Source organism: Lactuca virosa, chromosome 2 (assembly GCF_052849685.1).
Source record: "Lactuca virosa cultivar CGN04683 chromosome 2, Lactuca_virosa_CGN04683_v6, whole genome shotgun sequence".
Classification (NCBI taxonomy): domain Eukaryota; kingdom Viridiplantae; phylum Streptophyta; class Magnoliopsida; order Asterales; family Asteraceae; genus Lactuca; species Lactuca virosa.
In genome coordinates, this window is record NC_136427.1 from 224855112 (window position 1) to 224869257 (window position 14146).

A 14146-nucleotide genomic window follows, 5' to 3' on the forward strand; every position below is an offset into this window, starting at 1 on the left:
TCTGGACCTTAAGAGGTCCAGAGAGTCCTATCCATATTGTTTTTTTTCTATTCCATTAGAGATATGGCCCTAGGTTGCCATTTTAGGGGTTATTTCACCCAAAGAAGCTTTATGGTCATTGCATGGGTGTAAAGGTCGGACCTTTACGTGATTATAGTGGTTGGGAAGGCCATATCTATGGATTAGAGGAACAGATCTGACCTCAGAAGGTCATTTGAGTGTGAGCATGGAATGAATTCGTCGAGTCCATGAGCGGACTCGACGAGTTGAGTCGGGTTGCCCCGCGACTCGCGATCTGTGATGACCCGTGGAGTATAGGGTTGACCCAGTGAGTCAAGAAAGGACCAGGGGCGAAGAGGGCAGGCGTGTACTCGCCGAGTCACCTTAGTGCACTCAGCGAGTCGGGTCAAGAGTGGCCGTTGACTTTCGTTGACTTTTAGAGTTTCGGTCAACAGTTGGACTTTTGAGTCAAGGAGGGGTAAAATGGCCTTTTACCCTTCTGAGGGATCGTAGAAGGGGGTTTAATCTAGCCTTTGAGAGCCATTACTTATTGAGGATACTTTGTATGTGATTAGGCGGGGACTAGATCAGTAGATTCGTGTGCGAGATCATCCGAGATACCCGAGGTGAGTCTTCTCACTATACTTTACCTTGAGTGGTAATAGAGCTATGTGATAGAGTATTTTGTATGTTATGTATGTGATGTGTTGCACTGCATTATTTCTATGTGACATATGCTGTGTGTATTTCAGAGTTACAGAGTTAGAGCCGTAAGGTTCACAGAGTTAGAACCGTAAGGTTCACAGTGTTAGGACCAGAGGGTCCACAGAGTTAGGACCAGAGGGTCCATAGAGTTAGGATCGGAAGGTCCACAGAGTTATAGCCTCGAGTGGCTAGTATGTGTTATTTGTGGTATTTTGGGGAACTCACTAAGCATTTATGCTTACAGTGTTATGTTATGTGTTTCAGGTACCAGTGAGGATCGCGGGAAGGCGCCGGCATGATCCGTACACACACGAGGAGCTTTTTATATTTATGATCTTGGGATACGCTTTATGGAATGTTATGTGAAACAATGAGATTTTTATAATGTTGTGAATGAAAGTATGTTTTAAAATGTGAAAAACTGTTTTGAAAAATTTTGTCGTTACACATAACATACAGATAGAGAACACTATGATGAGAAACAAACATAACATATAGATAGAGAACACTATGATGAGAAACAAACATAACATACAGATAGAGAATACTATAACGAGAAACAAACGATAACGTACAGAGAAAACATACATACATACTAGACAGATAGAACATACAATACAACTAGTACATACAATACATATACAAGAACATTGCAACAGTTATGTGAGCCACGTAACGGGGCATGACATCACCTGTCATGGCTCGTTTTGTATCCAGAGTCTCCTTAAATGGAGAGCGTTGAGTTTGTGTATTGATCTATACTGGATTGACTATCCTACACCTTGCTGCTCGCTACAGTGGGACTTGCAAGTCTACGGGTGCCAAACGTCATTTCTTCCGACGTCTTACATCGTCGTGTTTCTAGTCGGTAGTATGGTACAGGCCAATCACATGGTACTTTAAATAACAATTGGTTTAAGGTAGTTAGTACAACAGTATTTACTTAATACAACACTACAGTACTATTTTATTTCCCCATTGCATTCACTTGTGATCTTCACATAATGAACAGTAATGTACGATCAGCCAGCGCCCGAACGGTGATTTCCCAAAATACCCTTACATTATGTGCTATGAGATATTATGTGATATGCTATGTATGCTAGAGTAGGCTAGGTATTCATGGTTAGGACTAGAGTGGGCCTGATTTGTGATGCCTTAGCCTAGGAGTTATTGCTACAATGAGATACTTCGAGAGTAAGTAGGTAGCAGCGAGGAGCTTATGAGTGGTCTACTGGAGGGCAGCCTGATTTGAGAGAGATATAGAGTACTTGTGATCCGGGATCCAAGGAGGAGGACTTAGGGTGAATACTGATGCGGTGTGGACGGTAGTATAGGGCCCGTACTACTGAAGACACCGGAGCAGTACGCACTCTAAGTAAGAATCCTTTGGGTACCAGGGAACAAGTAGAGTTGAGTTATTGAGTGTGAGTATACTCGAGCGAGTCTCGGATTTCTTTCGTGTTGTATTTCAGAGACATCATGGTTGGGACGCGTCATCACCCAGGAGGCAGTGGTACCAGTGGTACCAGTGATGAGGAGATCCGCAGATTGATTCATGAGGAGGTGGCTGCGGCCATTCGAGCTGAGATACCAGAGATGTTCGGGTCTATGAAGACCATGTTGATCGAGACTTTTGATGAGCGGTACGCCGCTCTTACTGATGCAGCTGTTGCTGCGGCCACCGCAGCCATCGCTGCTGCCAGGCCACAGGGGGGTGACTCATTGCTGTACCGAGAGTTCAGCAACACGAAGCCACCAGAGTTTGATGGGACACAGGATCCGATTGCTGCGATGAGATGGATTTCTGACATTGAGGGATGCTTCTATACGTGTTCTTGTCCGGAGCATCTGAGAGTTCGGTTCGCACTGAACCAGCGTCACTTGGGAGCGAAGGACTGGTGGAAGTTTGTGACAGCGCACTACACACCTGCAGAGTTTGCCGCGGTGACCTGGGAGAGGTTCACCGCTATGTTTCGTGATGAGTATGTTCCCCTGGTGGAAAGGGAACGTTTGGCCCAGGAGTTTTTGACCCTCAAGCAGGGTACCGAGTCTGTTACAGTGATCACCAGGATGTTCCATGAGAGGGCGATGTTCTGCCCTGAGCACGTGTCTTCCGAGCAGGCACGCATGAGTCGGTATTCAAGTATTCTGAGGAGAGACATCCGTGAGTTCCTGGCGAACTCGTCGTACCGGACATTTGTCGAGCTTCAGGCAAATGCCCGGAAGAGGGAGATTGAGCTCGAGACTCAGGCCAGGGAGGAGGCGGAGTCTCAAGGGAGGGATCGGCGACCGGCACAGTCCCAGCCGGCAGCCAAGCGGGCCAAGCCCGCCGATTCGAGATCAGGGAACCAGAAGAGCCGCACTTGTGCCAAGTGAGGCAAGGGTCATAAGGGGGTTTGCAGAGCGGGATTTTGCTACAAGTGTGGCAAGGAGGGGCATATGGCCAAGGATTCCCCCAAGGGGTTTGCAGTCTGTTTTCACTGCAACCAGACCGGACACCGGAAGGCAGAGTGTCCGCAGTTACGAGGGTCAGCCCAGGGAGCATCACAGGGATCTGCTCCTGTTGCCGTTCGAGCTATAGAGAGTCGGCCAGTGAAGGCCGAGGCACCGAAGGCTTGCGGGAGAGCCTTCCAGTTGACAGCGGAGGAGGTCCGCGCAGCGCCTGATGTCGTGGCTGGTACTTTTCTTGTGAGTTCTGTACCTGCTTTGGTGTTATTTGACTCGGGTGCGAGTCGATCTTTTGTGTCACTAGCATTTAGCCAGCACATCAGTGCCCAGCGGGAGGCGTTGAGTCGACCTTTACAAGTTTCCATAGCTGACGAGCGAGCAGTGTATGCTACGGATGTGATTCGGGGATGTGTGCTCGAAATCTTCGGTGTTGAGTTTCCGATTGATCTGGTCCCGATAGCGATGGGGGACGTATGTGTTATAGTGGGCATGGATTGGTTGAGCCGTTTTGGGGCTGTTATCGACTGTGAGCGACAGTTGGTGACAATACAAGACCCCAGTAGGGGAGTTCTTATAGTGTACGGTGAGGGTACCCGTTCAAGGTCAGCATTCTGTTCGGCTGCTAGAGCGAGACAGAGTCTACAGCAGGGCTGTAATGGGTTTGTGGCCTATGTGATGGACACACGAGTAGCAGCAGGGAGACCGAGTTCTGTTGATGATGTGCCGATAGTGCGTGAGTTCCCGGACGTTTTTCCCGAGGAGTTGCCGGGTGTGCCTCCCGAGAGGCAAGTGGAGTTTCGCATCGATTTGATCCCGGGAGCGGCACCTATCGCCAAGGCGCCTTATCGCCTTGCGCCGCCAGAGATGCAGGAGTTATCCTCACAGCTTCAGGAGTTGTTGGGGAAGGGTTTATCAGACCGAGTAGCTCGCCTTGGGGAGCAGCGATCCTTTTTGTCAAGAAAAAGGATGGTTCACACCGGATGTGCATTGATTACCGGGAGTTGAACAAGTTGACGGTCAAGAACCGTTACCCATTACCGAGGATAGACGATTTGTTCGATCAGTTGCAGGGAGCGTCTTGGTTCTCCAAGATTGATCTGAGGTCGGGATATCATCAGATGAGAGTACGTGATGAGGATATCCAGAAGACGGCATTCAGGACTCGTTATGGGCATTACGAGTTCGTGGTGATGCCCTTTGGGCTCACCAATGCACCGGCAGCGTTCATGGATCTCATGAACGGGGTATGCAGGCCGATGTTGGATCGCTCGGTGATTGTGTTCATTGATGATATACTGGTGTATTCGAGGTCCAGAGAGCAGCATGAGGAGTACTTGAGGGAGATCCTCGGAGTTTTGAGATCGGAGAGGCTTTACGCCAAATTCTCTAAGTGTGATTTCTGGTTACGAGAGGTCCAGTTCCCGGGACATCTCGTTAACCAGAATGGGATATTGGTCGATCCGGCCAAGATTGAGGCAGTGATGAGTTGGGAAGTACCGAGATCTCCCACCGATATCAGGAGTTTTCTAGGATTGGCCGGCTACTATCGGAGATTTATCAGGGATTTCTCCAAGATCGCCGTGCCTCTCACCAGGTTGACCCGGAAGGGCGTGGTTTTCAGTTGGGGCCCGGAGCAGCAGGCCTCATTCGAGACACTTCGCCAGAGATTATGTGAAGCCCCAGTGCTAGCCCTTCCGGAAGGGATGGAGGATTTTGTGGTGTATTGTGACGCATCGATATTAGGGTTGGGTGCGGTGCTGATGCAGAGGGGGCACGTGATTGCATACGCATCGAGGCAGCTGAAGCCTCATGAGGCGAGGTATCCGACGCACGATCTGGAGTTAGGAGCAGTGGTGTTCGCCTTCAAGATCTGGCGTCACTACCTGTATGGGGTTCGGTGTACCATATACACGGACCACAAGAGTTTGAAGTATTTGATGGATCAGCCCAACCTGAACATGCGCCAGAGGAGGTGGTTGGACGTGGTGAAGGATTATGATTGTGAGATCCTGTACCACCCGGGCAAGGCTAACGTTGTAGCTGATGCCCTGAGCCGTAGGGCGGAGAGTGCCCCGATACGAGACGTTTGCTTGAGATTGACAGTGATGACTCCGGTATTAGACACCATTCGGGAGGCCCAGGAAGAGGACGTGAGACCAGAGAACCGCAAGAGGGAGCGGGTGATTAGGCAGGCACCGAAGTTCGTTACCGATAGACGTGGGCTTATGACCTTTCAGGGTCGGGTTTGGGTGCCGTATACAGGCGGGGCACGTACCGTGTTGATGGAGGAGGCGCACAGATCGAGGTTCTCGATCCATCCCGGGGCCACTAAGATGTACTTGGACCTGAAGAGAGATTACTGGTGGCCCTGCATGAAGAGGGATGTAGCGTGGGTTGTTGAGAGGTGCTTGACCTGCCGCAGGGTTAAAGCTGAGCACCAGCATCCGCACGGTCAGTTGCAGCCACTTGAGGTACCCCAGTGGAAGTGGGAACAGATTTGTATGGATTTCATCACCAAATTGCCGAGGACCGCGAGGGGCGTCGATGCATTTTGGGTGATCGTCGACCGGCTGACGAAGAGCGTGCATTTTCTTGCTATCAGTGAGAGCTCTTCTGCCGAGAGGTTGGCAGAGTTGTATGTGATAGAGGTGGTATTGCGTCATGGAGTACCGATCTCGATCGTGTCTGATCGAGATGTACGTTTCACTTCCAGGTTCTGGAAGAAGTTCCACGAGGAGTTGGGTACGAGGTTGCATTTCAGTACCGCCTACCACCCCCAGACGGACGGGCAGAGTGAGCGGACGATTCAGACGCTCGAGGACATGCTCCGAGCATGTGTGTTGGACTTCGGAGGAAGTTGGGACACGTACCTACCGTTGGCTGAGTTTTCCTACAACAACAGCCATCATTCTAGTATTGGGATGCCTCCCTTCGAGTTGTTGTATGGTAGGAGGTGCCGGACTCCCATTTGCTGGGGATAGGTAGGGCAGCGTGTGATGGGTAGCACTAAAATAGTGCTGCAGACGATAGAGCAGATACAGCAGGTTAGACAGAGATTACTGACGGCTCAGAGTCATCAGAAGAGTTATGCGGATCGGCGACGATCTGAGCTGGAGTTCCAGGTAGGAGATTTCGTACTCCTGAAGGTATCTCCTTGGAAAGGAGTGATCCGGTTCAGGAAGAGGGACAAGTTAGGGCCCCGGTACATCGGTCCATTCAGGGTGCCCGCGAGAGTGGGCAAGGTAGCTTATCGATTAGAGCTACTTGAGGAGTTGAGCCAGATCCATAATACCTTTCATGTGTCCCAGTTGCGGAATTGTATAGCCGACGAGTCGGCGGTAGTACCACTGGAGGATATTCAGGTGGATGTGAGCCTGAATTATGCTGAGAGACCAATCGCGATCCGGGATCGGAAGATCAAGGTTCTGAGGAACAAGGAAGTGCCTCTGGTGCAGGTCCAGTGGCAACATCGGAAGGGGTCTGAGCTGACCTGGGAGCCGGAGTTAGAGATGCGTGAGCAGCATCCAGAGATGTTTGTCGAGCAGGACTTCGAGGGCGAAGTCTGATTCTAGTGGGGGAGAATTGTAACATCCGGATTCCCAGGTATCTTATTTTATGCATTTATATTGAGTTTTGGAGAGGGACTCGGCGAGTAGGCGCCCAGACTCGCCGAGTAGGATCGCGCATGGTTGGACTGATTTAGTGGCGGACTCGGCGAGTCCATACCTGGACTCGGCGAGTCCACGCTGTTTAATGAAACCCTAATTCTCGGGTCCTGAGCCCTATTTAAGGACCTTTATAGCCCCCATTTGCGGCTATCAGACCCCTGAGAAACCCTAGAAATCAGAGAGAAGGCTTGTGGTGCAAGAGGAAGGCTAGTTCATCACTCTAAGTGTGATTTTGCAAGAAAGAAGGAAGGAGGACAAACAAGGAAGGTTGAGGAGCTCAGATCTATCATCCATTTCATAAGAGGAGGCTACTAGAGGTACTAATATGTGCTCAAACTCGTGTATTTGGTGTTCTAGTTGAATCTAGGGTTTTCTTGTGCCTTCTTTGGCTTGGATTCAAAGTATGTGAGGTCCCAAGGTGGAGTTCTTCCTAGATCTGGACCTTAAGAGGTCCAGAGAGTCCTATCCATATTGTTTTTTGCTATTCCATTAGAGATATGGCCCTAGGTTGCCATTTTAGGGGTTATTTCACCCAAAGAAGCTTTATGGTCATTGCATGGGTGTAAAGGTCGGACCTTTACGTGATTATAGTGGTTGGAAAGGCCATATCTATGGATTAGAGGAACAGATCTGACCTCAGAAGGTCATTTGAGTGTGAGCATGGAATGAATTCGTCGAGTCCATGAGCGGACTCGACGAGTTGAGTCGGGTTGCCCCGCGACTCGCGATCTGTGATGACCCGTGGAGTATAGGGTTGACCCAGTGAGTCAAGAAAGGACCAGGGGCGAAGAGGGCAGGCGTGTACTCGCCGAGTCACCTTAGTGCACTCAGCGAGTCGGGTCAAGAGTGGCCGTTGACTTTCGTTGACTTTTAGGGTTTCGGTCAACAGTTGGACTTTTGAGTCAAGGAGGGGTAAAATGGCCTTTTACCCTTCTGAGGGATCGTAGAAGGGGGTTTAATCTAGCCTTTGAGAGCCATTACTTATTGAGGATACTTTGTATGTGATTAGGCGGGGACTAGATCAGTAGATTCGTGTGCGAGATCATCCGAGATACCCGAGGTGAGTCTTCTCACTATACTTTACCTTGAGTGGTAATAGAGCTATGTGATAGAGTATTTTGTATGTTATGTATGTGATGTGTTGCACTGCATTATTTCTATGTGACATATGCTGTGTGTATTTCAGAGTTACAGAGTTAGAGCCGTAAGGTTCACAGAGTTAGAACCGTAAGGTTCACAGTGTTAGGACCAGAGGGTCCACAGAGTTAGGACCAGAGGGTCCATAGAGTTAGGATCGGAAGGTCCACAGAGTTATAGCCTCGAGTGGCTAGTATGTGTTATTTGTGGTATTTTGGGGAACTCACTAAGCATTTATGCTTACAGTGTTATGTTATGTGTTTCAGGTACCAGTGAGGATCGCGGGAAGGCGCCGGCATGATCCGTACACACACGAGGAGCTTTTTATATTTATGATCTTGGGATACGCTTTATGGAATGTTATGTGAAACAATGAGATTTTTATAATGTTGTGAATGAAAGTATGTTTTAAAATGTGAAAAACTGTTTTGAAAAATTTTGTCGTTACACATAACATACAGATAGAGAACACTATGATGAGAAACAAACATAACATATAGATAGAGAACACTATGATGAGAAACAAACATAACATACAAATAGAGAATACTATAACGAGAAACAAACGATAACGTACAGAGAAAACATACATACATACTAGACAGATAGAACATACAATACAACTAGTACATACAATACATATACAAGAACATTGCAACAGTTATGTGAGCTACGTAACGGGGCATGACATCACCTGTCATGGCTCGTTTTGTATCCAAAATCTCCTTAAATGGAGAGCATTGAGTTTGTGTATAGATCTATACTGGATTGACTATCCTACACCTTGCTGCTCGCTACAGTGGGACTTGCAAGTCTACGGGTGCCAAACGTCATTTCTTCCGACGTCTTACATCGTCGTGTTTCTAGTCGGTAGTATGGTACAGGCCAATCACATGGTACTTTAAATAACAATTGGTTTAAGGTAGTTAGTACAACAGTAGTTACTTAATACAACACTACAGTACTATTTTATTTCCCCATTGCATTCACTTGTGATCTTCACACAATGAACAGTAATGTAAAAACTATATTTTTGGTTAATGATAGTCAGATTTGGGAAAATACATACTCTTACAAGAGACTTACATACAAACATTGAATGCCTTGGTAGAAGGCTACTTTTAGTAGAAAACATAGGGTTTTCTAGGAGAGTTCAAACACTTACAAACCTTTACAAACGTTTACAAACTTGTACATCACATACTTACAAACACTTTCATACAAACACATACACTAAAATACTTATGATCTCACCAGCTTTAAAGCTGATAAACTCTTTCAAAATAACTTGTATTCTCAGGTCACCAGTAGACAGGTACCGGTGCCAGGTTTTGAGAAGATGGAGCTCGTTCAAGACTCATCTTTTATTTTGATTTATATTTTTGGTGTCTATTAAACTTGACAGAACACACTTGTATTAAATTATATTATTAATGCAATGGATGATGTTGTTGCTTGTTTACTACTATGCATTGTTGTGATACTGTACATGACGTCCTCCACCCCCGAACGTTTCCGCCGTTCCGGTTTTGGGGTGTGACATACTTGGATAAGGTACTAAAGAGGTTTAGTATGGAAACTTCCAAGAAGGGAGAGCTACCTATCCAGAGCAATACCAAATTGAGTAAGACTCAATGCCCGAGTACAAATGAGGAAATAGTTGACATGAGTTATGTACCTTATGCTTCCGTTGTCGGATCGATCATGTACACTATGACATGTACTCGCCCTGATGTGGCATTTGCTTTGAGCATGGTCAGTCGCTATCATGGAAACCCGGTAGAGCTCATTGGATAGCGGTTAAGAATATACTCAAGTATTTGCGAAGGACAAAGGACTGGGTCCTTGTGCTTGGTGGCAATGATACTTTGAGAGTAGATGGTTACAGTGATGCCAGCTTTCAAACAGATAGAGATAACTTCCGTTCTCAATCAGGCTGGGTATTTTTACTGAATAGAGGAGCAGTTACTTGGAAAAGTTCCAAGCAAGATACAGTGGTTGATTCTACTTGTGAATCAGAGTACATAGCAGCGAGTGAAGCGTCGAAAGAAGCAACTTGGTTGAGGAACTTCATCGGAGATCTCAGAGTTGTTACAACCATCCAGGAGCCTATGGAACTGTTCTGCGATAATGAAGGAGCGGTTGCCTTAACAAAGGAACCCAGAGATCATGGTAAAACCAGACATATCGACAGAAAGTACTATTTCATAAGACATAGAGTAGAAGAAGGCCATCTTGTTGTAAAGAGGGTATCATCTGAGGACAACCCAGCAGATCCCCTCACAAAGGGTCTGAGTAGGGTTAAAGCATATTCAACATGCTCGGAGCATTGGACTGAGAGATGATATTAGTTTTAGTAGTTAGATTAGTTTTGTTCTGAAACTTGTAACAAAGTAAATGTAATTGACTTTTGGTGATTAAATAATAAAGTATTATTTATGAGTTTGGTTACTGCCTTTTGTTAATTGTTTATTATTGTGTTTCATATTTTGCATGTTTTACTTCCCGAATAATATGATTATTCAAACTCCACAGTCGCTCGTACTTTTGGAAGTAAGTAGTGAATTAAGATTGTCATGAATTGGATTACAGATTGTCTAAGGGAGTTAGACATAGCAATAGAATTGCTGCAATGTTCATGAGTACTTAGAAATAGAGATTTGAGTATTGGATAAACCCTCGCTCAGAGTATTACTTCATGGAATTCATCACGAGTAATACTGAGACGATAATATTGTATAATCTTGAAACGAAGATATATGAGTTGTAATTTGCAAAGTCGGTTATACATTGGTGATACGAAAACACATCAGTAACTTGGTGTCATAAAATGTATTGTCATGTATAGTTTGATGAGTAAAAGATACAAGCATATGAGTCAACGTTTATTCGTTCCTTTTGCCCTAACCGGAAAAGCGATATCTGTGGGCCCCTCGATGATTTGGTGTTGACTTATGTGCTGGGCCCAGCCAGGAGTAAATTGATGTGTTCAATTAGAAGTCCTATATCATCACAAATCAGAAATCGGGAAACATAGATTCTGGACAAAGAGATTGACTACATTCCATGTCTTATGTCTGGGGATATCTTGCAGAACGGAGGATTATATGATCACTTATCTTAGGACATGTAACCGACTGGGTCAGAGTTCAACAACGGCTTTTGGAAGCTACAATTTGCTGGTCAAATTTAGAAGTCATACTAGCAATTATAGTTACAAACTTATCCAAGTGGGAGACTGTTGGATTAGGTGTCGAAGCCCATAACTATAATTGGTATGTACTTGAATTGATAGCAACACAGTCCTTTTGGGTTGCCCTCAAACCTAGCAACTGGACAAGGAAATTATGAAAGGAGAGATATTGGTTTATTATAAGATTAATAAACTAATATAAATGATTTATTAATATGTTAAAAGATTAATATATTAATTAGAAATCATCAGGTTTAATTAATAGTTAGCCAGAAATTAATTAGAATTAATTTTGGGGTTAATTGTATTAATTATAAAGTGCACGGACTAGTTTGCAATTATCAAATAGTTGAGTGGAAGGTTCCAGAACCTCCTTGGAAGGGGGTGGACGAAATCTATAGGGGAAACCCTAATGATTTCGTCCAATGGGCTTGGATAAGGCCTTTGGATAAGCTTAGGCCCCAAGCAAAGGAGTATTAGGGTTTTCCCTAAACCCTAGATCCCTCAGCTATATAAGGAGCCTCCTGGCTCTCAAAATCGGTGACTCCTACCTTGGAAAAAACCTAGGCCGATTTTTGCATACCCTACTCTCTCTCTCTCCTCACAAGTTTCCTTCTTGCTACCTCTTGGGTGTGATTCCATTAGAGACATTACATTTGTGGTGCTAGGCTTCCAAGAAGATCAAGATCAAAGGATTACCAATTGTTTGCTATAACAATTGAAAGGTATGTAACTCTAAAACCCTAGTTGGTTAATTTCGAAAATAGCCTCTCTCCTTAGGGTTCTTGTTTTGCAATTCAAAGTTATATGTTCAATAGTTAAAACATAGATCCAAAGTAGGTTGCATGTGAACTTAGGAATTGTTTTCTAGTTTATTTGTTTCACCTAAAACATATCAGTTGTTAATATCGGACGTCAACACTTACATGTTTGTCACTGCTAATACGCTTTTTTTCTTTTCTTTAATAACACCTTCTAGTTGTAGAAAATCCAATACATTAAATATTAAAAACTGATATGAAACATAGATTGCATAAAACTGATCCAAACATTCAAACTTTAATAATACGACATAACAAATTAAGTACCAAATACGTTATATATATTATACAAAGTCTAATATATAAAGGTAGAAGGCTTTAGCGGGTGGCCGGTGGCGGTCGGTGGCGCTGGAATATGCCGATAACCAAAGAGTTAGAGAGAATGCAAATAGATATCGTGTAATGGGGAAAAGAGAGGAGAAGACGATCTAAAGGTAGAAGGCTTTAGCGGAGACAAATGTCGTCGCTATTTATTGACGTCGCCACAAATTTAATGTACCACGAAGGATTGCCAACCAGGATCACCATTGGATTAGGATGTTCAATCAACATAGGGGGGTTCGTCCATCATCGATCACACTAATCGTGGTTAAAAAGTCTACCGTGACAACATGTCGAATTGCATACATCTATATATACGGTACACCTTCGTTTAGTCACATTTGCTAGCTACCAATAGCTACAACATATTTTCCCCAAAAGTAGTTCAATGCCGTCGAATAGACCATTTCTTGTAGGGTTAATAATTTTTTATTAATTTTTTTGAAAATACACAAAAGTAGTTTCAAACATAAACCGGTTAAAAATATAATTAATAGACAAAACTGCAAAAACGGTCCATGTGGTATGCATTTTTTTGGGGATTTTAGTCTAAACCCTGACTTTTTTGGCTTCTTGGTCATTTTGGCCATGTTAGTACGTAAATTTGGTTCCTCGTAAAATTGAAATGAATGGCCCTTCTGATATATTTTTTATGTTTTTTCTATTTAATTTAAATGAAAAAGAAAATAAATAATTAATTTGGGCCCACATATCTCTCTCTCTCTCTCTCTCTCTCCCTCTCTCTCCTGTGCAAACCCACTTGCGATCCAACCCTTGTTCACAATCGATTCTAGCATTACAGATGTAATTTCTTTCTTACAAACATTCGATTCCACCATCTCTAACACCCATAAAAATCATGCCAAATTTAAACTTTTTAAAACATTTCAAAACCAATGATTATTACAAAACTTGTTTTCAAAATAGTTCAGTGTCCAAAATATCCCAGAATCAAATCATAAACAATAGGAGGTGTACGATCACGCATTCACCTTCTCGCGATCATCATAAGTACCTGAACCAAAATCAACAACTGTAAGCCCGAAGCTTAGTAAGTTCCCCCAAAATACCCATGCACACATCAACATATACATAAACACAAACAACATACTATGGGTCCAATCAATCATCGGGTTGGAATACCCTAGGCCCTCAACCATCGGGTTGGAATGCCAACATACTATGGGTCCAGTCATCCTCGGGATGGAATACCCCATGCCCACAACCATCGGGTTGGAATGCCCTCATACTACGAGCCCAATCATCCTCGGGATGGAATACTCATGACCCACAACCATCGGGTTGGAATGCCTAGGTCTGTTGGCTCTCTCACAAAGCAGATGAGCCTCAACCACCACTCAAACATGTGCACATATATCAGATAATCACATAACAGTCTATAGACAGACAAACCAATCTAACATATCATACTAGCATAACATCATCCTATCTATCAGGGTACTGATCTAACATATCATAGCAACATAATACCATCCTATCTACCAGGATACTGATCTAACAACTCATACTAGCATAACATATCAGGATAACAATCCAATAGGGCCGGCCTTGGTGCCTTAGACCCTTGAGTATAATGAGGAAAACTCACCTCACAGATTTCGAACTGTAGTGATAATGCAAAACTCTCGAATCGTAGCCACGAACTCAACCACCTATCACCACCATAGGACCAAGTCCATCAGAATCCCAATTTACCAAAATACCCTCAAAGTCCAACTGGTCAACCCTTGGTCAAAGTCAACGATCCATGTTGACCTGACTCGTCGAGTCCAGCTAGCAACTCGTCGAGTTCCTTAAGAACTAAGGAAGTCATGAAACCGTAACTGACT